This window comes from Strongylocentrotus purpuratus, unplaced genomic scaffold, assembly GCF_000002235.5.
Source record: "Strongylocentrotus purpuratus isolate Spur 01 unplaced genomic scaffold, Spur_5.0 spur5_scaffold_11, whole genome shotgun sequence".
In the NCBI taxonomy this organism is placed as follows: Eukaryota; Metazoa; Echinodermata; class Echinoidea; order Camarodonta; family Strongylocentrotidae; genus Strongylocentrotus; species Strongylocentrotus purpuratus.
The window spans coordinates 12,438,184-12,465,725 of NW_022145596.1; the positions used below are offsets into that span (position 1 = coordinate 12,438,184).

The 27,542-nt window shown below is 37.0% G+C and overlaps 1 protein-coding gene across 1 annotated transcript in view; it reads left to right on the top strand.

The window, feature by feature from the left end:
* The first annotated feature begins 996 nt into the window (after positions 1-996).
* The window catches only part of LOC100888702, a 103,819-nt gene continuing 77,273 nt past the window's right edge, over positions 997-27,542 (top strand). The window contains exons 1-2 of the mRNA XM_030980669.1: positions 997-1,825; positions 23,224-23,316. The gene's annotated coding sequence lies outside the window, so the exon portion shown is untranslated. The remainder of the gene's footprint in view (positions 1,826-23,223; positions 23,317-27,542) is intronic.

Here is a 27,542-nt window from a genome sequence, read left to right on the forward strand (position 1 = left end):
AAACTTTTGAAAGAAGTGTCGATCACATCGGGGCGGGGGCAGGATGCCACAAACAAAAATAGGAAGCCTTTATTGTCATCATCATACTTCAGAAAAATGTAAAAATGTGATACTTTTAGATGTGGGGGGGGGGGAGGGGGTTGAGGTCACTTTTTCCCCTCCCCCGTCCCCGTGGCAGATTCCTTTGACCTCTCACTATCCAATCGCGATCTTTTCAGGTCAAGTCTGATGCATTGTGAGTTTTGTGACGTCGAAAATAGTCCCGCTCTCAAACTTTTTCTTCTGTTATCTTCTTTCCTTTCCTTTCTCTTTTTGTATAATATTAATACTCATGGGAACGGTCATTTTAATACTATTGATATTCTCGAGTTACAAGCATTCACAAAGAAGTCCAACAAAGAATTATGCTGATATTTCTCCCTTTGGGATTAACCTTTTTCAGGAAGAGTGAAAAAGTGGTTAATTGTTTGAATAACTTACTGACATTAAATGCGAAGTGCAAATTGAAAAAGGAAACCTGACATGATGGAATTGGGAATTGAAGAAAAAGTTAACACCTGCGCCATTTTTATTTGAGTTCCGAAAAGGGGCGACTTAGCACACTTTTGCTAATAATCACCAATGAAATATAAGTGTTATGACATGAAAAGGGGAGAAGTGTAAAAGAAAATATGCATTCAATTCGGCGAATCATCCAGCCTGTTTGTAGTCGGTTATTGTCTAAAAATTGGACAAAGTGTCGTTGCACCACAAAAAGCACACACATCATCGCAATCCGATTTCAACGTCTATGTAATGCCGCTTGTATGAAATTTCTATTGTTAAAACCTAAATGAACTTTCGTACTGCTGCGTTCTATGCAAATAAAACAAAGAAAGGCGACGTCACTTGAAGGCCAAATCACGTGATTGTTTGGCGATCAGATTTTTCTGTTTGATCGTGAGTACGTCCTCGAGATCCAATGCAGAGCGCAGTACTCAAACCAGATTTAATTCAAGTCTATGTTTGCTAAGTTGAAACTATGATCGCGTTGATGCGGTGTTTCAAATGAGAAGAATGCATTTTGCTCTGCTGCCATCACTTAAAAGTTTTCGTCGGCTGTTCTGTACTTAAACCAGGCACACCAGAGTACGCCGTAATGGTTCACTGGCTATGCAAGCGGAGACGAGCCGAGGTGACAAGCCGTAGCCAACCCGACGTATTGAGTCACTATATTTGACGATAAAGTCGTGGCTGTCGAGGTTACTACACAACAGCTAGCGAGTAGCGGTAAATACTATTTCTTTGTTCTTGACTGCCTAAATCGTCTTGTACATTATCAAATATTTGTGTAAAACTGTATTTAGTTGTGAAAAAGCATCGTCAAATCAACATTTTAAACGTCAAAGAGAACTTGAGGCCAATTGCTGGTTGCTTGGAGTTCGTCGGGTCACGAAGCGGAATCTAACTTTGTTTGGCAACCAGGCAGACGACAGCTGATGGTATCGCGATCGGTAGTGCTTCGCATTGAATCGGATTTGTAATTTCTCTTTTATTACATCGGCAGATGATCCTCGCACCATAATTCACTTCCATATAATTTCTTTGAGTCTTTGGAATGATGAGTTATTTCTCCTGTCCCACTTGAAAGGTCGATATTGTATACATGCAGGATTTACGACCAAATACATCGCTCGAGTATATTTTTCTTTCTACCAACAAACTCTGTACCATTGGCTTTGCACCAAGTGGAATACACGTAGGAGAAACATAGGAGGAGAAGATCATACCGTACTGTGGAATATAATCCTCATCTAGAGCCAGGATCGGAATTCGTTCCTTGCAGGTATGTGCCATTTCTTTATTGTCACTTCATTCTGATTTCATTGAAGTTCTGTGCAAAAGTTAGAAGTGGTGGTGGTGGTGGTGGTACACCCTAGTAGTCGTATTAGTAGTAGCGCATGGCGGTAAGAGGCAACAGCAGCAGCAGCAGTACAGTAATTGTTTGCACAAGACTAGTTCATGATCATATAATATTTACCTGTTGGGAGAGGATGATATAGAATGTCAAAAGTAGAAACAAAGTTTCATAGCTGAATTATAAAACGAAGTTGTGCCTTGATTTGTTCATCATGTTTCTCCGTGAAAATATCAATGAAACTCCTACATTACAAATGTGATGTAAGATTTAAACTGCTATCATGAAAATAATAATAAGGTCTCTATTGCATCCTAAAGCTACTGATGAATATATCACTCATTCTGTTTTTCAAGGTATATAGAACTTGATATCTACCTTTGGCTTGTGTTCCTTTTGTTAGACTTGGTATTTTTACTCTGTCACGTTCCAAGAAAAAAATATTGTTAAATGTCCATTGACTTTTTACATGTATAGGAGTAATGATATAGCACAGCATTTGATTTGACTCTCCTTATTTGCTAATCATTTCTTTTTATTCAGTGTATACCTTTTAGTTTTTTTTTAAATGCTCCTGCCCTATTGTGTACTATCTTTATACTTTCCGTCTCAAACTTTATCTTTCTACCTGCTACCATGTACTATTTCTTCTTACATCAGTAATAATTCCCCCTCCCTCATCTTTCTATCTCTCTTTTTTTTCTTCTCCCTATCACTCCCTCCCGGCCTATCTTCCTTTTCTCCCTTTCCTATGTCCTCAATAGCGTTTCTCATGTCCATTTTCTTTTTCACAAGAGCCCAATATTTTTTATCTCTTCATCACCCTTTCTCCCCTTCTTTCTTTTCCCATCTCCCCCTCCTCTCCCTTCTCCTCTCTCTTGCCCTTGCTCTGTAATTGGACCCTCTCTTCACACCTAATACATTATACCACTCTGTTACCCTCATTTCCAAGAAAATTTAACACATTATAAACTGATCGATATTGGTTACGAAACTTCTTATTACATAATATTGAGAAGAATGGTGAGAAAATCAATACAATCTTCCACCCAATTCATGCTATAAGTATAATAAAATTATCGATTCACGACAAATTCTGATTAAATGACCATGAAGGCGAAATTCATCTACCGTTCTTGTAATATCCAATCAAAACTCAAATCGAAACAAATTGCTTGAACATCTTATACATCTGGAAAATGTATTCTATTCAAATCCAAATAATGTATGAATAAAATACCAAATAAAGATACTTTGAACGTGAAAAATTAGCCTATGATTTTGCTAAAGAGTTGATTTGGTAAAAATACACCTTTTGAAAATCATTTGACTTCTATAGATTTGTAGAAATAAATTGAAGGCGAGGTCATAATTTAATTTGTCATTTTCATTGATATCATAGTTCACTACAGATTTAGAAGCTTAAATTTCATTTTTATTTCGTATTTTAGCTGTGACTTAAATCGCCAGTTGTGTTATTCCAAAGTCGGAGTTGAAGATCTTTGTTAAAACTTATATCATTTCGAAATGGCCGATATGAGTGAAATCGACTTCAAATGATCAAGTTGACAACCTCATTTTTCACATCTATGGTTTTGACATGCACGTGTCAATAATGATTGCTGTCAGAAACCCTTAGGCATCAACGATAATACCTTTAATCCTCATGTCTCCCAGTGAACAGCGAAGGAGAAAATAATCATTCGAGGCCTCTCAGTCACGAAATTTGTCTCGTTTGAACTCGGGATGATATTAGTCTTCACCTGACGATATAATCCTGCCCGTCAAAGGTGGAGAGTGGTCCCAGCCGGGGTCGAGGTGGGGTGATGGGGGGGGGGGGGGGGTCACCGTACTTGACCGTACTTGCTACAAGATGCAATTGATGCAAGTGAACAGGGCAATCGAGTGAAGGACACTTTATGAATGGGGGCGGGTTGGAATCATCTTCTTTTCATGATGCCAACCCCTACTTTTGTCTATTCTCTCTTAATTATTTACCTCGTACCATTTATTGAATGGGGGATATGTGCCCCTTGCCCCCGTAACCATACGCCACTGCTGCCTATCACAATCTTTAAGTGTACTGACAAGACAAATCCAGGTGGGTTCAGGAATAGCACGGCGTGCAAACAAATCGATCGATGTACATATTAATATGTATACATCGTGCTTAAACTCACCAATTTAGAAATAAGTGGTGCATGTGTTATACCCATTGTTGAAATATGATTTGATATTTGAAACAGCGGATTGGATAGAATTGAGAGGTGCAGTATATTAGAAAATAAAAGTTTTTTAAATAGTGTAAGATTTTGTCTGAATTAGAAAATTATGTAGAACGTAATATACGCTTAATTTTCTTTAGAAGAGGCATTTAATCTGCGTTATGGAATGATTGCTGGATGATATATGTGACAATGATGGAAGATATATGTTAATAATTAAGTATTTATTTGGATCATTATGAATTATTTATTTGATTTAAAAAATAAAAAAAATCTAAAGGAGGTATTCAGACGTGAGGAGACATCGAAAGGTATAATGAGAGGGACAATAAGTCAGATGACTTAGGTTAGATAATAATATGTTAGAGGGATATTAAAAGGATATATATATTACTACATCGCGATATAAATTTTAATATTTTCAGGAAGGTTTGGACCAAAGATTTAGGCCAAGCATTGAAATCTGGAATGCAAGAGCAAAATCAAATCCAAAATGGTGTATAAGGTAAAAGATAAAATGCTTGTTCGACCATGCCTCCTTTCCCAAGGGATTATCGAGTGATATTCGTCCCAGATGGGTGATGAAAACTCTCTTTGAACTTGGTCTTTACTGGTGGTTTTAGCCAAACTGACCATGATTGTTCTCTAGGGAACCCCCCCCCCCCCACCTCCTGAATATTATTTGAAGTGACCCTCTGCAAATACCATGATATTGTTGTGCGGTTTATATGTGAACAAACACTGGGGTCGGCCAGAGCTTTGAACAAAAAGCAAGTGTTTTCTCTCTCCAAAGCCTGCAGGTATAGACGTGCTAAGGGTGTATGGGTGACGGTTGTAAGCCCGTGACCTGAACAATTACAGTTTCTTACTTCACTCGTCTTTGTACTTTTTGAAACCACATTTTGTAAATATGAAATTAGCGTGTTTACTCTGTAAAATTTGTGGATTATTTGTGTCAATCACTGGCGATTATTTGAGGTCTGATTATGGATAAGGTACACGTGTATAGACTTTGTGCCCATTATAATTCCCGTGTTGATTCTTGGCAGATGTTGAAGTCTTTATACCGTATGACCCTCCATTTGTACGGCTGTGATATACACAGCAATTACTGTCGGCAATTATTATAATTATTTGAAATGTTGAATGCTGCCATTATTATTCTCACAGTAATCATCTTTATTTATTAGTAATGAGTCTAAACGGTTTTGATCGAAATTAATGTTTTGTCGTCTTCATCATACCAAGTCACTCCATTAACTGTGCATCTACTTGACCCCCCCCCCCCAAAAAAAAAAAAAAAAAAAAAATAAAAATAACAATAATAATAATAATAATAATTTAAAAAAAATAATAAAATAAAAAATAGAATAAAAGGATAATCTTCAAGTTCCATCTACTGGTATAATTTATGCTTAATGATCTAACTCATACTCAGCACCATTCTTTTTTTTTAGATGGTAACAGTATTCCCGTAACAGTGTATGACCCCTTTACATCTGTCTTCATTGTCATCATGACCACTCTTATAAAAACACAATGCTGTGAGGTGGTGGAAGGATGGGGGTTGCCCCCATTTTAATGGCAAAATGCGGAAGCAAAGGACAGAAAGGAAGGAAAGAGAGAATAGGATTCTATAACTATTCGGAAGAGGAAGAAGAAGAAGAAAAAGACGAAGAAAAAGAAGAAGAAGAAGAAGAAGAAGAAGAGGGGGGGGGGGGTGTCATGACCCCTCTCTCTTGAAGGCAAACACAAAGATTTTTACATGCGGAAACATTCAATCTCAAAGTTACAATAGGGAATCAAAATGTTCAAATTGTTGACGTCAAGCAATGTAAACCTGTCCGTTAGACAACAATGTTTGAAACAATAATTGCAAGCAGTGAACGTGCTCAGAGAGTCAACTTCCTAACTAAATTCGAATGTTGTTTATTTACGCTTTAGTGAGATCAAATAGGAACATTTGGAACTTGTGAACATTTTCCAAAAGCATATAATTTGGTGCAATAAAAAACGTGCTCAGAGACCGACGATGATACGTTTCTCCTCCCTTACAAACTTCCTGCCCATTGTGAATGTGTTTCATCGACATCGTATAATGTATGAATGTATGTTGATACATATTTATTTAGCTCATAAAGCAACATTTGCTTCTTGCAAACGTTCCCAGACCTTGTAATCGGTCGAACCATTTCGAAATCCCCTCACTGAACTTTTTAAAAGTGCATTAATTGTTTTGTGCTAAACGACACAAACAGACATTGTTTAGAAGGACAGTGTGTCGCAGTCACGAAAAGACATAATCCTATTTGCTTGCACTCTCCGAACCTTTGATTTTCTGGAAAAGGAAATCTTTTTAGTTTGGAGGTCAGTGTTTTATTCATATTAGGCGACAGGTGAGTTTAGTTAAGCTGGTATCGGTATAGATTTATCTTTGCTCCGATGGTTTTGTTACGAAACACGAAGTTTTGAGCTGTAAGTGCGATCGTTTTTGTATTTTAACCAATGAGATATAGGATTAACCAATGCAATGCTTTGAGTAAATGGACGATAAAAACAAACAGTAAGAGTTGCAGTTTTTATATTGCTTAACAGGCCTAAATCTCGTCTAGGTCGAAATGTATAGATTTGCTAATGGCTTTCATTGGGACATTTAAGACCTTTGGTAAATTTTTCTTAGAGGAATAATAACCATTTTGTGTTTTGGAAATGAATGTTCACCTTTACTTGGTATATTATTCTTCACATAGTACTATGTCAGTCACCTCAGAGAATTCAAGATTTAACCTAAATGAGAATCTTCTAACAATGCTTTATGATTACGTAGTTTTACCTCATATTAGACCTTTAGAAGGCAAAACACTATCTTGTCAATATATGACTATTTGTAAACATGATTTCCCCTCCACTGACAAGAACTGTAATAGATGAATGGGTAAGAGAAATGCTCCTGAATATACATATGTATCTGTAAAATCTAGTAACAATTTTTGCTTAAGATTTTCTATTGTTTGCCATTAAAATGGAATGTATGTTGTAAAAAAATGTCTACATCTGAAATGAAATGCACGTAGAAATGCACGCTAAGGTAAGGGGTGTCATTCATAGTTTGCTGTGTGGGGATCACCTCACACTATATTGGATTAAATATGCATTTAAAACAGTGTATACTACTTCCGATCAATGGTTTTTGCACCCCCTCCCCCAATCCTTAAAAATTGGTTTACGCCCATGTCTGCCCTACTTGATGTTGGCTCTTCGAAGGACAGAGTCTCAAGCTGTTCTGTTGTGTTTCCAAAGTGAGCGAATCGTTCCTTCCAAAACAAATTTGTATTCATCGTGTACACCCACTACCACCACACAAACACACACGGTTCAACACCATTATGTACATGCAGTTCAAATACCCTTTTTATGAGCAATAGACCAGAAATAATAATGTTAAATAGCAGTAATATACAGGTGCAAATCCACACGGCGATGCTTTGAAATCGGGAAGTCCAAAGTTCGGGGGTAAGTTTACCATGCCGCTTTACAATTCAGTTCTTTCACAGCGATTTTTGTCACCCTGATCAATACTGTTCTGTGACTACAGACACAATATTTGATATGTTGTCGCTTTAATGATTTTATTAAAAAAAGAAACGATTGATTTCGTTTGCTCAGGAAAAAATGGTGTACATGTATTTGTGTCTCGTTGGTCTAGACAGTGCTGGTTGCTTCAATTGAAAAAGAGACATAATTATGTCATTAAATTTAAAAGCACATTATGTGAAATAAACCTGCCAAAAAATTGTTCATGTCTCCCCCAAAGTCTGATATTTAAGTACTCTGTCTTATTGACATTCAGTTTTTATTTTACAACAACTTACTCAATTTTTAAACTAACAGCATCATAAATAGGAATAAACGAAACTCTTGAATATGACTTCATGAAACCATTATTATAACAATGTATATAAATACATAATCGTTGGTAATAGCAATCAGAATTGACTAATTGTAAATGTGATACTTAACAGCAGCAACAACATAGCTAAAGGGGGCCTCATCATTTACATTAATTTAACGTTTCTATATGTGGGCAACCTCTCCCCAGAGCATGAAACATACATTTCTTAATCATACCTACAATCAAATAATAATAATATTAATAATAGATATAATAATAGTACTGCTACTACTACTACTACTACACTTTTGAGAGTGCATTCTTACGAGTTTGAGTATGGATGATATTCTTAAAAGAGTGAGTTCCACTACAACAGTGTATACATTTAGAGAAAACAATGTCGGCATGTTATAAACTATAACGTGTAGTTAAATATTTCGTGTCTTCCAAAAAGAGAGCTTCACGTCCAATCCTTTTCATGAGGCATTCCTGCTCTAGCTATATTTCCACATGGCATAACACGAGTGAGATCGCTCTCAAATTAATTTCACCTTTTCAGAACTCGTCTTTCTCTTTAAAATGAAAATCAAGGTGTTGAACCAAGCTCTTGGGACCTGGTTTTAAAGCAATGAACATTACCCTCAAGATCTTGAAAGCTTTCCGTGCTACCCAGACACCTCGGAATGCAGTTAAGGACTTGTCTGCGAGTGATTTACTTGAAATGTTTAGCTAATTAGTAACGAGGAGGTAAATATGGCGACGATCTACTGTTTACACTCGCAATCGAGAGAAGCTAGACCTTCGCAACCTTGGATAAATGGCTTTCAAGTGAAGTTATGCCTCTTTCATGAGTTTGCATGTTTAAATGCATGGAAACCAAACTACTTACTCATGAACTTATTTGCTGTCATTTCGATTTCTTACTGAATCTGTAATTTGCATTTGTCAATTGATTTGTTGATTTATTATTAGTTTGTTAACTTTAATTAGTTTATTGCTTGTATTTGAAATGGTAGTAGTGAATCTTTTTGTGCGCCTTGTGTGCCATTTTAGGCAGATATATGCGCTATACAAATCTTGAATTATTATTATTATTACTTTAACAGGAAAAAGTTATTAAATCATATTTATAGTATCAAATTTTTCTTTTTCTTTTTCTATTCGACGAAGGGCAAAAATGGCTCTAAAGTGAATTTTTGCTCCAATTTGCCCCAGGTTTATTACGTGTTTGAATACATGATATGGCCATACAGAAAAGTTTATTCAGTCACTTGATTTGATTTGATTTGATTCGTCAATTACAAATACATTTGCAATAAAACAGAGAGGATAAATGAAAACTTTGGCTTCAACTTTCTACATATTATATACACTTTAACAAACACTGGAATGGTTAAATACGGAATTAATCTGTGTGTACAAAAATGTTTACTAAGTAAATTATATTTCATCAATAAGAAGCAGAAAGTAATACTGAACTGAAGAAAATCACAGAGAGGTGATTGAAAACAAAACATAAAGAAAGCTCCATAACACGGTTGAATGATTAATATAGGAATAAAGATTTATAAAAACGGCCTACCTTTTTTTATTTACTCTTTTACCGATCTTCTTTTATAACTATGATTAGATTAAGAGAACTGATATTTCATAAACATAGCGATAACTTTGTATACCTTTGATAGATATATTTGCTTTCGTGTCTATTACCGATTAATTAATGCCGATAAAACATAAGGATGTTGACTGAATATCATTGTTATCATACAGTGGCGTTTATACGGGGTAATGGGACACGTGCCCCTATCTAATGGCGGAAAATGGAAGAAGGGAAAAGGGGGAAAATAATCATAATATCTTACATCTTAGTTGATGAAATTCACTATAAAGAGATAGAAAGGGGATAGAGGAGAAGGGGGATGTAAACAGAAGACGCCACGACTGACTGTATAAATGGGAGGGAAGCTATGGTTTTCACCTTTGAACCTGGCTACCCCAATCTGGTATCGATATCGTCAATCGATGATTGATAGTTTGTTGACGTGATCTATGGGTCGTCTGCAAAGAAGATCTTTCGTCGAGAAAAGGTTCACTGACACCCAGGAATGCTAAAGCCAAATCTTCCCACAATATCATATAGCTGACGTTACCATTTTTTCTGATCGCAGAATCGTTCGTGAAGATCAGCCTGCCTTTAGAAATATTATTATAAAGTTGCTGATTTAAAGGAAACGTTGGGTGTGACTAAATTAAAAGTTTGTTTATTCATGTAAGGAAATTGCACGTTCTTACACCATATAGATGCAATCCGAGGAATTCATGATATTGCCATTACAATGCAATAATGAATGCACGAAATTATATGCTCGCATTTATTTTGCTGATTATTTTTTAATCATGCTATTTTATGATGAACAACGACTTATGGGGGCATCACTGGACCGTTTTTCATTTGGATGTCCACTCAATTCGCTAACAGGTTACCATATTACCGACAGACGATTTTGAATGTGTGAAGGAGGGGGCGGGGAGGATAGTGTCACACCCTATACCCATCTGTAGTGAAAGGCTTAGATTTATTATTTTCATAACGTTGACAAAATTGGAGCAATTGCTGGCATTCCATTTTACATTTCTGTAAACTTCAACACAGTTCGTGACCATTGAGCCAACATTAGTTTTCAAGAAGCCTCGACTGACCCAGCAAAGACAAACCAATTATATAGATTAAAAATTATTCCCACAGTTTTTTTTTACCATTGATTTTAACGTAGTGATTGTAATGCAAGTACTAATGAGATCGTTTAGGTAGCCTTTATTTAAAGGTGTGAGGTTTACACAAGGAGTCAATTCTCTTTGGGGTTTGCTAGATAAATATATAAAGTAGACCAGTAAACAAGGCACTCGAGTAAAGCTTCTTTCCTATCTGCTACAACTATATAACATGTGTGACATACGTCTTATTTATTCAACATTTAGTTAACACTTGTCCTTTGTGTTATCGCAGGAGAGATGAGAAAATCGGTTTTGTCGAATTAGAGATAATGGTCTTAAAAAGAAAATCTCATTATCAAAAGCCGAACAGCATATGGATGCTAAGATGCGGAATCAAGGCTTTGGATCCCAAAAATGGATTTGCAATTGAGGGCGCTTCGTTTTTTTTTTCTCGTGTTACACTCTCAGTCATCACATGTAATTTGCCGAATCTCAACGAGTTATTTTACATACTATACCTGTGGCTATCTATAAACATTGATAAATGGAAGGGGGGAATACATCTGGGTATTTTTAATTTTCTATCTATTCATACGGGAAAGTGGGCATAAGCCGATGCCACCCCAAAACTGGATGCACCTCAATATACAGTTAAAACGATGAAAATTTAGCACGCATGCATCTAGAAATCTATCAAGTCATCGACAGCAATCTTTGTTTTGGAGAAAAAATGAGCAGGTTTATGGAATGGTCAAAAACAAGCGGGAAAATCGTTACCACCAGCTGACGATAAAAATCGGAGCCTATCGATCGCTAACGTCCGATGACCGTCTGCGCCTCCAGGTCTTCCAAAAACAGAACAATACCAAAGACATCGGAACAATACCCGTCGGCGTCGAACCGGTATAATTGGTAGAATACCATCATTATTTGTTCGATATCATAATTACCCGTCTGCATTCATACATGTGTCTCCGATTCGATGTCTTTATCCAAGCTGGTGGGGGTTGATTGACGTTTATGTCGATCCCGTGTAGGGGCATATCAGGGCGTAGCCTTGGAGGGCTGTGTTATAAACTGGCAACATGTATCAGATGTATTCAGGACTCTTTATAATATTGTTAATGTTCCTGTAAACAAGGGTAGGTTCCATACTCCGATGAATATTTTGGAGTGGTTTAAGTTCTTTAAAGATTATAAAAATAAAGTTTATTTAGATAATTATGTAGGTCAATGCGGGAAAAAATAAGAACAATAGAATATACCAACTAAGTATCAGATGATGCTTCTTTTAATACCATGTTATCATTTATTTGCCTTTGATCTTCTCAAAGACATTTGGCTTGCATTCTTTATATTATTTGTACAATTAGTTTGCAATAACTTTTCATCAGAGAATAGCTTCTTTATCTTTCAAACTATGTTCGAATCGGTTGGCATGGGAACTCAAGATGGCGGTCGTTGTAGGTTCCCCTTGCGTGAAATATGCGATATATGGCTACGCCGCTAATGAGAGGTTGGCGGAGAAACTATTGTCCTCATCAAGAATACAAAGGGACAGTTATTGGTGTCTGTGAAGACATGCCCTTAGGGTGTACATGATTTGAGAGAAGTCAACAGTCGCTCGTTCATTCACCCCTTCTTGACATTGATTTGCAAAAGAGAATGTTTATCTGTACATTCATGATTTTTAATGGTTAAAGTGTAGTTGTGAGGTCGAGGAGATAGTGATAATGAGGGAAGAAGAGAGAAAGCTAGTGGTGGAAAGAGAGATGGGGTGGGGATGTGGAGACCGAGAGAAGGAGTGTGCGAAATGTAGAAACGAATGGGGAGAACATGGATAAGGGATATCATGAATAAAAGACAGGAAGAGGACGAGGCAGAAAGACAGAGAGAGAGAGAGAGACAAATTCAATTTGAACATTGGAAACTGATGAAAAACAAGTATTACAGGAACAGACGAGATTTAGATTTATAGAATGCTGAAAAGGTGAAAATCACAAAATGATAAGAAAGAGAGAAAGATAAAAGTTATGCAGCTATGTTAGAAAAGAGTAAAACTACATTTACTAACATTGTGGTGTATACATAGGGCAGATTAGAAAAGAATAGAAAACAGATTAGTTTGTAAAACCTCATTACTCAATTGAGAGCTTGGAAAATGGCATAACGAACTTTTTAGTAATTAAATTCTCCCAAAACTCGACTGCTTTCATAAACGTAGGATAAGGTTTATTACTGCCGCATCACATCTATGGGCAGCACGAAATTGAAAAATTAAGCCCATAAGCTCTAAATATTCCCGAACCATATTGTGTGTATACCATCTCTCTATCTATATCACCGATGGCTTAATTGATTAAAGCTATTCCGTGATGAGCATGCAGCGTTTCGCCCTTGAAATCAATTCGATAATTGATATTCTTGATGCATTAGCTACTATCTATACTTTCGACCGGGCAATTTCGTCCGATCCATGCTCATCAATTTAGACACAATGTGCTGGAAGTCACAATTAGCACGATTGAAGGATAGGGTAAAGAGAGAGAGAGAGAGAGAGAGAGTAAAACAATATGGCCAATTTGCAGAGCGCTTTTCATTTAACCACATCGTTGGGTATGTTTGTTGACATATTTTCTGAAACATTATTTTCAATCAAAAACCCTTGCTTGTTATCAGTGAAGCCATACTAATCCAACCTCTTATATTCGCACAACATAAGAAATGAAAAGAATAAAGGAAAATAAGTTATTACACACAAACAGGATTCGAAAATGAAAGCTTTTAGCATGTTCAGGGAGAGTTGGTAGAAACGATATTGTATTTTGTTTGATGAAGTTTTTTGCAAAAAATCACCGGAGCTTCGATATCAGCACCAAATTTACTTCATTCTATGTGAACTGTTAATCTAGTCATTCACAATGTATTACCTTATTAATTCCTAACTGTCAATTTGTTTCTTTACACATTTATCTTGTTCAGTCTTAACTGTCACATTGTCAAACTACAGTTGTTATGATATTCCACATACTAAGAATCTTGCTCTACGATTGGTCAAAAGTAAATCACGTGATGAAAGATAGGTCGCCCATTACTGATGGGAGAAGCAAAAAGTTCGTTACACTGTGTAGATAGTACTACTATCTACACAGTGCAACGCATTTTCACTGAAGATAGAGGTACTATTTACAAAGGGCAACGCACTTTCACTGAAGATTATCCAAAAGCGCACAAAAACAGGCGTAATTAAGCGCGCATTACTAATGAGCGCAATTAAAACAAACACAAAAAGTCATGCGCGCACCGTACCCTCAAGGGGTTGGTTTAAACTACTGTTTAACTTTTTTGGTGTGAATTTGGGCACGGTGTCTTTTATGTAGATGCATACACGTCCTTTTCTTTTTGTAGTTAAATTGCTTTAGATGTGGAATATAAAGCAAATAATCACCTTTTGGTTTCAGGCGATGGCAAACTATCACTTCCTCGTCGATCAGAATGTATACGCTATCTTTCCTCAGCTTTGCTTCGGAAAGATAGCTACATCCAGATCGCCTCGGAAGTGATAGTTTGTCCCATCACCTTCACCAACGGTAGTTATTTGCTTACCATCGCTTATTCGGCCATGACCAAATCCTTTCCAGTAACAGTCATCTGACTATTGCCTTGTTCAGTCACGGACGTCACATTGTCGGTCATTACCAATACCTTACTCAATCACAACCATTACCTTGTTCAGTTCAATTACAACCGTTTCCTTCTGTAATGTCACAACCCTCACCTTGGGTTTTTGTCATAACTGTTACCGTTTTCAGTCACATGCTTTATCCTGTCATGTATGACAGGACACATCCGTTACAGTCGTAACAGATGCAAATTTTACGTTATATGGGCACTTCTGTTACCTTGTTCAGTGGCAACTATTTCCGTGTTGAGTCATAATCGTTACGTTGTTCAGATATAAACGCTGCATCGTTTAGTCACAATTATTTTCATATTGTTTTGATACAACCGTTACCTTATTTTGTCACCTCCACAGCCTTATTCAGTCACACTGTTTGGTCTCAGTCGTTACCTTTTCAATCGCAAATGCTAGCTTGATAAACAGAATCGTCGAATACATGACGATTCATGTATTTTACACATTGACATTGTCACATGCAATTATTGAGGGCTACACACCTTTTTCTCGATATTGCTGTGATAAAAAATTCGTAATTAGGCGAGGGGAACAAAGACGTGCTCTGGAGACCAGTCCATGAGTTAAGGACCAAACCATCTATCAGGTTTGGCGCTGAATACATGTCACATAAACTTTTACAGCGAATTAATCAAGTCTACAATGCACATTCATAAATACTTCAGCTCGTAATACTGGTTCTAATTGATTTATATTGCAACATCAGCTACGAATCGTTACGCGTGCTGGTCATAATAAACGAATTTCATGTAATTTAGAATGGAGCGATTCATGTTTCAGGTCTGTTAAAAAATGTGATGTATGTATTCGGTTTGTTGACTGCTTTGTAATTTTGCCTTTATTAACATTTGATGATCCAAAGAGCGGGCATAGTTTTTGAGAGAAAAAAACACACAGGGTATATAAAAAGTTGGTCAGTAGAATTTCAATACAATTTCACAAAAATTGAATTATGTTTTTCACAACAAGTTGTTTGAATGTTCACATTTTCTCCCAGCCTGTGTTATATTAAGTTTTCTCAAGGAAATACTACGTTAGGTAAAAAACTAAAGTGTACACCTCACTGTATATATTGAAGATAATAAGCCAGGTATCCTAGCTCGTTTTTTTTTTTATTATAAATCTATTGTAATTTTTGTTTTGAGGGGGAGGGTGGCGAAGGGTGTTAGTGCCATACCACCACCAACAAAGTATAGCGCACTACCGACAGCCGTGTCGAAAAACATTAACATAGTGTTGGGGTTACCCCCCTCTCCCTTCCAACGATGCCGTTATTCACTCACAGTTCATCCCTTTTATGTAAGACCGGTGCCCCCCTCTACTAGTGCCCCCTGGTAAGACCCACGCTACGCCATTGCCGGCCCATAACAAGCAACACGCTTCTGATTATAATTAACGATTACACCGGCACTTCACACCCATTTGTTTGAGCAAGGGTTTGAGTAATGGTGATTGATACAACACGGGGCACTTTCTCTTTAACCCACTTGCAACCGAGCAAGGCAAACGGTCCCATAGGGGTAATAGTACATTTTGATACACGGTTGCAGAAGGGTTAATCGTGTTTTGTCGGACCGTAGAGACTGCGTTTCTGTTTGATGTCAAATCAAGGAGATACCATAACTCCTTGGTCAAACACTTTGTACTTGCAATTGTGTGTAATTTGTCCCTTAACCCATAGAAGGCGACCGAATACACACATTATAGTTGAATATATGGCATGCAGTGGATTTCTAATGGTCACAAAGCAGCCAATATTACAAACGTGTTTTTAAACTGTAGGATGGAAGGGGTCCAATTTCCCAAAAATCTAAAGAGTAAAATAAAATAAAAACTCTTAAAAGGCAAAATGAAAAAAGATGAAATAACAATAATACAAACCGAAAAAACACACAACAACAATAACAAAAACATTATCCAGCAGAAAAAGGGAGGGGGGGGGGGGGGGCTTCAAACCAAAATCTCTGACATGCCTAACAAGCAATCAAAAAAGGAGGGGTCTGGACCCCTGATCCCCAAATTCTGAGGGGTATTTAGTAAGTGAAATCAGTGTTCTGCAGGCGAAATTATCATACGTGCTTTTTAACTTTTTACAGGGCACTGATGGGATGTAAAGAAGTTTGTAATGTCTTGAGATTGGATGTGTTAAATCAGTGATGCCGCCTTTCCTTTCAGTGACCGATTATCAATATTTAGACAGAGTCTAGGTGTCACCAAGGTCAAGTGTATAGGATGGCCAGAGAATGAAATGAGAGAGCACCAGGGAGGGGGACGAGGGGAGAGATGGAGACGGAGAGTGAATGAGAGAGGGAAAGAGGGGGTAGAGAGAGGGGGAAGGTAGAAATAGAGGGGAGGAGAAAAGTGGAAGGGAGAAATGAAAATGATAAATGGGTATAGATAGATATTAGGGGTAGAAAAATTCCATCGAATGAATGAGAAGGCACCAGGGAGGGGGGGGGGGTAAGCGAGAGAGAGAGAGAAAAAAAATAAGGGGTGTGGGGATAAAAGGGGCAATTATGTCGTACTTCGGATGATTGCTTTATTAAAGATGGTTGCTGTAATCGTTTACATCATGAGATAGGTCGAGGGGTTGCCTATTATTTGTTTGTATATACATTGTTTAATCTGGAACAAAAAGGGGTTAGCTCTTCATGAGTCTCGACGGGCATGGAGTGTGGAGCACAGGATTGCGAGTGGTGAAACATGTTAAATCTTCCCCATGATTGCCTTTTGATACAATATACATCGAGAGCGCCAAATGTGGTCCTGTTGACAGCAATGGTTATTTGTATGTGGCAGAGCAGTCGGGGGAACATTGGTGCCCCGATGACAGGGGTTTTGTTGTTGTTTTTCTTTTGTTTCTCTTTCTCTCTGTCTTCCTTTCACTCTTTTTTTTTCTCTTTCGTTTTTCTCTTTTTTTGTTTCCTTCTTGTGAAGAATAGCATGGGATGTCAGCTGTGGTGGGGTGCAATAGAACATTTTGACTGAATGGGTACATAAAGGGTAGCAAAGTGGTTCGAAGCCAACAGAACGGTGTATAAGGATGCTCTTGTTGAAATATATTTAAAAGGTCTCTATGCAAATGATGCTGTGAAATTGGATGTACGATCAGGCAGACCATATTCTTCATAGGAATTTGTTGATGGGTATATGATGCGTGTACGGAATATCTTGTCTTCTTACAATCAGTACGATTCTCATACGGTATTGAATTGAGAGAGAGAGAGAGAGAGAGAGAGAGAGAGAGAGAGAGAGAGAGAATAAAAGAAGGAGATAAATGGAGGAAAAATATGAATGTTCGTGCCACGAATTCTAGTTTGGTTTTAAAGACAACACACTTGTCTTTTTCAAAGGATATATACGGTTAACAACTAAATTATTCATACCCCTTGTAAATGTGATGTCTTTTGTGTTTTTCTCAACTCAAGAATGAAAGGTGGACTGGCTAAATTAGGGCCTTTAAAAACACTTAGATAAAAGCTTTAAAATGTCATATTCTTAAGAAAAATAAATGGGGGCAAATCAATTTTGAACATACATACAAAATTGCAAAACTTTGGTAAGGGTATGAATAATTTAGCTGTTAACTGTACCTGTATAGAATTGTAGTACCCCTCCCCAATTCCATCCCTGCACCCCCTGCAAAAAATGTGCAATTACATCTCGCTGTCTTAATAAGACGAGAGTTTTGCGCTGGAGGAGCTTCAAGAGCATTTGAGAGGGGTATGAGAGGGGCATTGAGAGGGGCAGAGGAGTACTGGTAGATGATCCACCAGGCAAACACTTGGCCCGGCTTAGAGGGGCAGGTGTCGAGTAATACCCCTTTGCTCTCCTCTCCCTGGGGGCCCTTACAAACCCTGTTGACCCCTTTTCCTTTCATGGAGGGGGCGATCGGGGGACAATAGGATACTTATTTTTGGGTGAAACTGTTTCAGAGTATGTGCATGTATTGCACCCCCCCCCCCCCCTGCAGGACTATTGTGACAGTATTAGAGCAGAGCAAAATTGACGTTTTTCTCTCGTTGGAGATGGGAAATTGGAAGTGGAAAGGATAAGAATGGAGATGTATTTGGGTGAGGAGGGTGCATGCGTCTGCATGTGTGGAAAAAAGAACAATATTTAGAGAGAGAAAGAGAGAAAGAGAGAGAGAGAAAGAGAGAGAGAGAGGGGGTAGCGAGAGGGACAAAAGCGTATAAATGATGGGGGTTGAGAGTAGAAGAAATGTTAGTGGAAAATGTAAGTCAAATTTTGCCATCGGCAGGTAAAAACTCATTGCTAAACCATAACAAAGAGTGTGAATGCTCATGAAATAAAACTCGGTCAAGTCTTTCAGCTTTGAAATTACGCCAATGAGGCTAGCACTGTGGCAGCCATTTCACCTGAAAATTGGAGTCAAATGTTGCCATAGGCGTATAACTAAGAAAGATATCCTGTCAAAATGAAAAGCAAAACATGCGTACAAAAAAGAGAAAATGTTTAAATAGGAAATAGAACGAAAAATTGATATTTTCACACTCATTTTAAGGTCTCCGGTTTTGCAAAATAACTTTTATAATTGCATTTGGATACGACCTGAATCGATCAATGCGTTCTGTCATACATGTAGGTTACCACTGATCAAGCTTGTTTGTATCCAGAATCAACACCCTTTCTCAATATAAATTTCATACAATTTGATTAATGTACTTCATTTTGCTGGATTATACAACAGTAGATATTTCTATTAATTCAATGCATTTTGTGGAAAGGGGAAGTGATTGTAAAGATAAGGAATTTTTTAAGAAAAAGGCAAATTATTCTTAAATTATAATTAATATTGCTTAGTTATCGACTTTACACTAACAACTTCTCATCGCGAAATAGAACGCTAGACATATAGACATACATTGAATTTGGAGTTGACCCTTCTGGTATCCAAATGGTATTTGGCTCTTTTGTATCGAGAATCGAGATTGAGACATAAAGTGTGATAAAAGAAAAATCTGCTTGAAAACGAGCAAGCAACCTCTCAATAGTGTAGGGTTATGATCATAGATGTCCTTTTAATAATTGTTTTCGTTTCTGAAAGACGGATTATTTAAAGCGATAGGAAGCACTTAAGATTCAATTCAAAACCATGAGATACAGTTTTCATTTGATTTCAAAAGAATATTCAAATAACAATAATATATATTGCCTATATTAACGAACGTGGTCAATGCTGGAGGCTTGTAAATATTTGATTCCATTTGATTGGAGATAAAAATCAGCATTTATGCCATCTAGATAACTATTCAAATGTTAGAAAATCCAGCTATCCCACCTTGTGCATTACTCGGCTCAATCCTATCTCGAATTCATCTCTAATCCGACAATACATCAAACTCGTCTTTCATCAGATTAAAATTCAATAATGACATTCGAAAAGAAATCCTCTTTTGACAAAAAGCTTATCTGAACTTGCGATCACCCCTCGGAGGAACTTACACCGATCCTATTGAAGAATTATCAATAGCGCGCTGAGTGATAATGGATTAATATTGGAATAATAATAGCGCACAATTGAAATGAAATGCTTGATTTACGAGATGTGGTAAAAAGAGTGGGCATACAAGTCATATCTTACGAATGCACGGTTGGGTTGTTACGAATTCTCATGTAGCAAAATTGTGAGGGTAGAGACAGTTGTTTTGTGTTCATATTTGTTTAATTTTAGAAGTCATGTATACAAATATGAGAGGAGAGGCATTCGTCTTGTGTTCAGTGCTTGTTTAATTTTAGAAGTTATTCCGTGGTAACGGGGGAAAAGCAGTATAGGGGCTTACAGTACATACAATAGAAATGATGATGGAAAAATGTATATTTTCATTTCCATTGGCGTTTGTATACTGTATACACTACGTGATCTTTTTTTTTTGGTTCGCAGTCGGTTGTTTCGATACAGATTCATAAATGCAAACTGAATCACATCTGAGATTTTTCCTTTTCATATTTCATGAATCATTAATGTAATGTTGATATTTCCATGATTATGCCCCATTTTCCAAAACCATATTTGGCCGGGAGATGTAATTTCATTTTCCCAACAGTGATTTGAGCAAATTTTACCCTAAAACTTATCCTAATCCTAACCTTATTCTAACCCTAACCTTATAATAATATTGCCAAATGATATTTCTTTACGTCAGTACTTTTCCCACTCACATTATATTCAAATGATACAACGTAAAACATGTGTACCAATCATGGTAATAAATTGAAAGAAGACACATTGAATCACATAGAATCACATTGAACAAAGAGCTTGTGACGGGTGCAACTATCCTGATAATCCTGATTCTGTCCCAAATACTGATCATAAGCATGTCTTTCCATAATCATATAAAACTACCCCTATCCGGTTAATTGATATTTTCATAGACTACCACGCGCTCATGCTCTTATAAGACAGGGGCGGGAGTGGGGTTTCTGATGGGTGAACAATATTATTATTCACAGGGACCGATTTTATGCTTGAAGTCCCCTTGTACAATTCACGTACCCAAACATACTCTGGCAATGACTGATACTATCTTTTGTGTATGAACACGACTATTCTCCTGACAAAATAACGGGAAATGAAAACATTTTTTCTTTTGCAGGCCAGGAGTCAAATACTATGTTCTCAAACGGAGTATTACCAGATGAAATATTCATGAAAAGCTGGCTCAAAACCACTTTCAGAATAAACAGTTTGTATGTACTGACATTATTGACTGCATCATTGGTACCTTTTAAAAATGACATTCGTGTATGAACACGATACTCATGACAGGTCATGAAAACAAACAAAAAAGTTTCGCAGGCTAGGAGTCAAATACAGCTCGCATGGATGCATTGTTCTCCAGCGGAGTGTTACCAAATGAAATATTCATGAAAAGCTGGCTTAAAGCCACTTTCTGTATCTATGTAGCTGGTATGTACTAGCACTGACTGTATGTCTCGTATCTTGCATTGAAAAGCATTATTGTATGTTTTGCATTGTGACTTTTGTCAAAGAGAGACGCCATTTTTGTAAGGATTATGTGCATTGAATTTGATCACGATTATATACGGAAGCTTTATGTTCACAATATATTGTGGTCGAAACACAGCGAGAATAATAATCTGTATATAATACTCTGTATCAAAATATTGTTGATATGAATTGCAAAATGATGGGTTCTAAAATGATAAGTTAACCATGTTAGAAAGTGAGATAGGAATGCACATAATAGGATGAAACAGAGAGGAGAAGTACTGTACAATTCAGCCCGAAGAGAGACAATATAAAGGTAATTGAAGGCCAATAAGAGGAAACCAAATATGATAAAGTACAAAATTATCTGGTCTTATTGGATGATGTGGATGTAAATACTTGTTTATGAAGGTAAAATAGAGAGGAACGACAAAGACCTATACAATTCTAGAAGTTTCATAGTTGAAATAGAAAGGAGAGAAAAATAATCGGAAAGGGATGGACAGAGAATAATAGTGGGAGAAAGCAGAGAGAGAGAGAGAGAGAGAGAGAAAAGAAAACAGGTAGAGAGGGAGAAAGGATGAAGATACAGAGAAGGGCAGAAAGACAGGACAGAGATACTATAAAGGAGTAGAGGAAAGAGAAAGGCGGAGAGGAAACTGACTGAATGAGAGAAAGGGGGAGAGGAAGAGAGAAAGAAAGAGAGAGAGAGAGAGAGAGATAGAGATAGAAAGAGGGAGAGGAGGAAGACGGAGAAGTAGAGGAAGAAGAGGAAGAAGAGAGAGAGAGAGAGAGACGGAGAGAAAGAGAGGGGGCAGAGACAGACAGATTATAGAAAGAGATGAACAAACATTTCTGATGAGGTCGGTAGAACAAAGGACATTACAGACACCATACAGGGTCACTTGGAGGTTAATGTACTATTGCCATGGGCGTATCAAATAATTCAAATGCACATCATTATGAATATGAGTAGTAATACATCACGATAAGTTTCATACTCACTCATTAACAAAGGCAGCATTTTCACAGTCTGTGTCTCTTGAATAATACGATAAAATAACGATACTGTAACTTGAACTTCTTTCACAAACAACGCTATCCATGACTGTACTTTGTTGCTGGTTAGTTAAGATATTGTATGTAATTCAAAAATGCTTGTTCAGGGTAATGGTTCTCTATACAGATTGCATTGTTTTTCTCCAGTAACAAAATCTTAACATATTTCATTTAATACTTGGTACTTGGTTGTTGTTCCTCCAAAAGATTCCTAGTGGAATTTAAACTGGAAGTCGTGGTGGCAGAGGGTGGACTTATTAATGTGATACTAAAACTCAACTGAAGGAAAAAAAGAACTTATCACTACATCACTAAGCATACAGAGGTAATCTTTTATGATACTACTACTAGTCATGAGTTACTGCTGGTGTTGTGGACCTGAAACCAACCAAATCAAATGTTGGATGTTATTTTTTCTCGATTTCACCCCATAACAATGAATATCTGACTTTGATTTATATCTCCCTCCTCTAATTCCGTCTGTAAGCCTCCTTTTTCTGTGTCTCTAACTGTCTGAAAGAAAAACAAATCACATTATCTCTCTCTCTCTCTCTCTCTCTCTCTCTCTCTCTCTCTCTCTCTCTCTCTCGTTTCGTTCTTTCCGTCTGTCAATATGCATCTGCCCCTGTTGCTCCTTCCCTCCTCCTCCCCCCCCCCCCGCTCCACCCTCCCTCTCCCTACCTCCGTCAACCCTCTCCCTGCTCTCTGCCCCGCTTATGATGATTTATAACATCTTTCTTCACATTCATGTTCTCTTTGCAGACGGGGGTTATTACTCAGGGGAGAAACCTTCCGACTTTTACCGCATCAATCTGCCAACTACGGATATCAGAAAACACTCGAAAGGTCGTACAGGTGAGCTAGAAAATAATAAGTTTTAGATCAAGGAATTTATCCTTTATCAAAGTTTGTGATCATATTCTTGATATGGTTTTGAGAACTAGAAATTGATTTTTGTTTGGGCTCGGATGTGTGGGATGTTTTGACGATTCTGGTTGAAAGATACAAAGTTTTTATATTCAGGTGCTTACTTCTTTTCTTTTTTTTGACATTCGATGTAAAAAATAGAGGCTCAAATCGCACATGGTTTTTGCTGTGACTATACTGTCCCGCATTATCAACTCATGATTTCAAGATACGAAATGTTACACATCGTGCAGACGGTTTTGAACTTAGCAAGATTTACAGATTTGTTAACAGTACGAATAAACCAAGGTACGTTATATAGATTGATCATTCGTAGATATTAATTTATAGACCTAATTCAAAGTCTAGCTCGTGAGAATGAGCTGTACGAGCCCTAACTATGCCTAATACTATGGTTTTTCTATTACGACAGCAGAGGAATTCTGCTCAGAAACCAGGCCTAGTCTCTTTGGTATAGAAGTCAGACGAGGAATATAGCTTGCTTCCACGATCTTTAGAATTGAATAGAAGGAGTAACTCTATACTCTGTGGCCACGTTATAAGGAAATCTAGTACATTCTCCTATTTGACACATAATACACATTGTGACGAAATTTATTTCCATGTGAGGGCGAGAGTAAACGTTCCAACCCGACGAATAATGGCTCTCGGCTTGTTGTCTAACAAATAAGGCGGACCCCCATTAACAGTTTCCTTTTGAGGCGATTAGACGCACAATGAAACAGTTTGAAAACCGTCTTAAAGTTGGGTAATTGTATACGTCATGTAGACCTCTATTTAGCAGTCACGATATCCCTTTAAAATGGCATTCCATTCCTATTGATTTGATGGTATTCTGTTTGCTATAAGGAATTGGAGTATAATGAGTATTTGGAGTCCACTGTGTTGGTAAACTCGTCAAGCATAATCATGAAGGAGGAGGGTGGGTGAATGCTGGAGGGGCGCCATTTCCCTTCTCCAGTTTAAGACATTTTGTAGACAATAACTTCTCATTACCCTCCTAATATTCATTTCCACTCTTTTAAAAGAAAACAAAAAACATAAATCAATACAATACAATACAAGTACACAAGTAAAATAAATCTGGAGATGGAAATGTGTGTTAGCTTAATGGAGATTACTCCCAATTGTGGTGGAAAATTGTACATTCTGAAGGAAATATGAGAGCCTAATGTTACTGTTCAAGTTGTCGGCACATCGCTTATGGGCTGCTCCTCTCCATATTCACCAACCCTCATCCCACCACCATTGTGTGGAGATGTCGTGGTATAGTTGATCAATACCTTGACTCTCAATCCAATGGGTAAGGGTTCGAATCCCAGCCCGGCACCAACGTCCTTTTGCAATACTTTAATCTACATTTACCACTCTCCACCCAGGTCTAAATTGGTAGCTGGCAATTGCTGGGTTAATAATGAATATAATTGCAGGGCCCGCAGTAAGAGCAGTAAGAGCAGTAAGAGCAGTAAGTGTTATTTACTGATGTGGCTACTGCAGGTAAAGAAGACCAAGTTATTATTTTATTACTATTATCATACAAACTTAATGCACTATTCATTGCTCAATATTAACGGCTATAGCGCGAGATGACTTACAGTGTTATATTTTAGTAAAATATGCATTTCTTTCATCTCCTGAAAAAAAGCTAAGCCAATGAACTTCAGCCTCCTCTTTTCGTTTGAAACTCTGCTCTTAAATTATTAAGCCTCTTTTTTTTTTTTATATCTTCATAAAAGCTAGTGCACCAAGACATCCGTCTCCAACTTGTCCTAATTTCCAACGAATAATATATCTAAATTTCTTTATGGCAATCTAAAAGCTTTGAACCAACTTTATAGATAAAGCGAACCATGCATCGTTAAATGCAATAAACAGACCTAGCTAATGAAGTAAAAAATTTATTGCAGACAAAAATGCGCTTTCGTTTTAAAGGAAAGTCTCGTCCGTGTAGCGTCGCTTAGAATTTTTATTGTTTCACGAAAAGGCTGTAAAATTAGAGACTGACTTCTGACGAATGATGAGAAGGCAACATTTATCAGTTATAAAAGCTAAATTTCTTGTGTCTGAAGAGATAATTGATGGTCTCAAGTCGCCATTTGAATGCCAACAGTAGACGCTATTGGTGAAGAGGTAAGTTTGATTCTTGGTTTGCTTAAATGAAGAAAGAAAAAAAGATTAAAATTAGATGTGATACTGATATTGAGTCTCTTCATCGCCGTGACTGCCTGACTGCAGACAGTATAATACCATACAAGTTCAAAGGGGCAAGACAAGTGTAGTTATTGCATGGTGATAAAACGGATGGGATGAAAAAGATGAGTAAGAGAGAAGAAGAGAGAGAGAGAGAGAGAGCGAGAGAGAGCAAGAGAGAGAGAGATAAAGAGAGAGAGAGAGAGAGATGAATCTAAATTTATGACTGAATGTCACGCGGGAATATTTTTTATTGAAGCGCCGTGTCATGAGGGGTGATAGGTTTGGCATGCAAGTCGTGCCGTCAAGCATGCGAAACAGAATGTCTCTTAAAGGCACCCTGAGGTAGGAGGAAATATGTGTATTATTTGTATCATCCTTCATTTACAAATAATTCACTTATCGTAACCACACTGGACCTTGTCACGTTCTCACACATCTTCTGGGTAGGGAGCAGAATCTTTAATTTAAAAATGTTTTAGGAGAAGAGGTGTCACTTTATTTAGTCGAAAACATCTCGTCTGTATTATTTCCTCAAACTCTTCTATTATTAAGTTAGTGAGGTTTAATGTATGCATATTACAGGATGAATATTGTCTTCGTTATTTTTATCGTGTATCTGTTTGGCAATTCAAATACAATGAAATATTATAAGAGAGACAATTAAAAACCTTGATGTTCACAAACTTGCTACAATTTTTGCTATTGAATCTTATTTATGTATTTTTAAAATAAATAATCACTTTAGTACTTAATTTATTCATTTATTTGTTTCTCGTAATGAACGTTTCTTTATCTAAAATAGAATAAAGTGACCGGAGCTGAAGTGTGACTGCCCTTTAAAATTCCACCTTCAGCAATATCTAATAAACAAATTCAAATTTTCCTATTTCTTAAATTGGTCGTAAACCGTTTTAGGCGAATTTAAATCTATTTCCTCGCTACCTTTAAATCTGGACGCGGCCCACCAAAAAAGTTACAAATTGCAACATGTGATAATAGACGACAGATCGCGTCTGCTTGGCATTTTCTTTCTTCTTCTTCAAAGATTGTGCAGAGAAAAATGAAACGGGAGAGTAGTGATTTCTTCTCGTGGGCACTTGAGAATTCCAGAGAGAAAATGGCTCCAAAAATAATGGAAATGGTCAGCTGTTACTGCCTGTAAAAATAGGTTCAGGGCATCACTTTCTTATGTCCACTACTTTTTACATTTTGGTCGTGATTGAAAAGGAGAGAAAGTGCACATCAAGTTCAGAATAGACTATATTCGCAGACGTTGTGTTAATATGTTATTATGATTCACCACTGAAGAACAAAGTGTTGACTGTAGGTTAATAAAACTTCTATTTTGTAAGCGTACCCTCCATGTATGATATTTTATTCAATTTTGTTGTTATAATTATGATGGGAAATGTCGATGACCCGAATTGGTTAATAATATTTCTATGAGTAAAATAGTTATGGACATACCTAAAGAAATATACACTTAACATATACGATTCCCAATTACAAAATAATCATCTATGCTGTCGACAATATAAGAAGTTCAATTATTCTTATGAATCGGTGATTACGAGTCGGCACTATATTGCAAAATATTTTTTATCACATGAATTACATTTTCCGGCAAATTTACTACATAAAGCTTGTAATCTATTGCGACAATTTCAGACAAAAGTTGCGTATTCATTCACAAATATACCAAAGATTTACTGAACGGAATACATGTATATAATTTATTGCATTTATTAGTTTTGACCACAAATGAATCCCTTTTCGGTGATGGGTCACATTTTCCTCGGCACCCGTTCCAAAAAAGTAACAAAGTGGCCGTCATATTCATTAGTCATCCATTCTTAACACTAGAGTAAAAAACCTCGTAATAGATTCGATTTCACTGGCCATTACACACATCATTCACTTCTCAAATAAACTGTTTTTGTTAGGTATTCAAAACTGATATT